The sequence below is a fragment of the Belonocnema kinseyi genome, chromosome 1 (genome assembly GCF_010883055.1).
Source record: "Belonocnema kinseyi isolate 2016_QV_RU_SX_M_011 chromosome 1, B_treatae_v1, whole genome shotgun sequence".
In the NCBI taxonomy this organism is placed as follows: Eukaryota; Metazoa; Arthropoda; class Insecta; order Hymenoptera; family Cynipidae; genus Belonocnema; species Belonocnema kinseyi.
Window position 1 is genome coordinate 100,642,389 of NC_046657.1, and position 1,619 is coordinate 100,644,007.

At 32.7% G+C, this 1,619-nt stretch overlaps 1 protein-coding gene across 1 annotated transcript in view; it reads right to left on the minus strand.

The window, feature by feature from the left end:
- Positions 1-1,619, minus strand: part of LOC117179237 (zinc finger MYM-type protein 1-like) — a 6,236-nt gene that overhangs the window by 2,788 nt on the left and 1,829 nt on the right. The gene's annotated exons all lie outside the window — the stretch shown is intronic.

Genomic DNA, 1,619 nt, shown 5'->3' on the forward strand with positions numbered 1-1,619 from the left:
GTATTCTGAACCTATGTTTTCTGAAATAACATGATTTTTCTGAGGACTCGACCAACGTGATTTGTTTTTTTTTCTACTAAAAATCTCGAAAATTTAAACAATAGGGACATTTTTCATTTTAAAAGGGGCAGCATGAAAGATTTTGCCCGAGGGCGCCACATGGGCTAATGCCGGCACTGATCAAAGTTTTCCTTAAACATTAAGGAACAACTTTCCTACTGGAAGTTGCCTGTCCGCGAAACTTTCCGGTTTTTAATTTTTAGTAAAAAAACTATCAATTTAATTTTAAAAATGTCTCCATAAAAGTTGTGCGGCTCGTCAAGTCGCATATATTCATATTTTTTGCGCAGTGAATTTCCGAAGTTGGCCATTTTCGGACATTTTTCCACGTTTCCCCAAGGCACAGAGTACTGGGAGAGCGACTCCAAGCGCTAAGGACGTTATAGAATCCACACGCTCAATTGTAACTCTTCTAAACTGTAGAGTTTGCCATTTTTAATCTTCAAAATTAAAGACTTTTTAATTTAGAAAATTTACAATTAAAAATTAGTCAAGTTTACCATTTTAACTCACGAAATTTGTAAACATTTAAATTGTAAATCTTTGAAATTAAATATTTTTCGTTTAAAAAATTTAGAATTAAAATTCTATAAATTTAATGTTTTACATTCGACATTTATTCAATTTGGAAAATTGAATTGTAAACTTATCTTTTCATTTTCAGTTTCAAAATTTAGGACATTTGTTTATACAGTTTTAAAAATGAAGAGTCAAAAAATAGGATAACTAATGCGGTACTCTTTACCGTGACTCTACGAAAACAGCGAAGAACTCGACTTTTTCGATTTTTTTAAACTTCAAAGTCAATGAGGGAGGGTAAAACTATTTTAATAGAATGATCGCTATACGAGTATTAATCGGCTTGTTTTGAACTATTTTTATTGACAATTTCAATAAAAAATTTTTTTTTGCAGTTCAAATTTGAAGAAGTGCTTCGTTTTTTGAAATTTTTAGCTATATCTATACGATGCAGAGAAAGAAGGATTTTTTTGTTATGAAACTTTAGAGGAGTGTTGTTGACTGCGAAAACAAAGTTTTCATTGTCATTAGAACTTCGCGTAAACAACTTTTTGTTTTTTCGATACGCCCTAATGAACAGTCTACAACTGAAAAATTTATGTAATTTCCATTAACTAAGAATAAGAACTACGCCTGGAAAAGGACTCGGATCAGAGTCGAAAGTTAATTTCTCTTTCCGGAAAACGAAGAAAAAATCCATAAAAAATGTTGGAAGATATGCTAAGTTTTTTCCGTGAAGAAAGAGTAGGGCAGGGCTCGCCACTTCAAGCAGGTGTTGGCTGCCACGACAAGTGCATGGCTGCCACCAATTTTTTCTGTAATTTTTTTCTTCGTTTTCCAGGAATCGAGCGAAGGGTTATGGTCACGGTAAATTACGTCTCGTCGTCGTTCACGCCGGGGGGTCTGAACCTTTTTACTCGAATTGTCAATACATTTACTTTCCAATTTCAATTTTATTTTTAATTGAGAAAGTGAATCAAATATACCTGCAAATTGAAGCTGTCATAAAAGTTTTAAAAAGGAGGAAAAATTTTGAATGA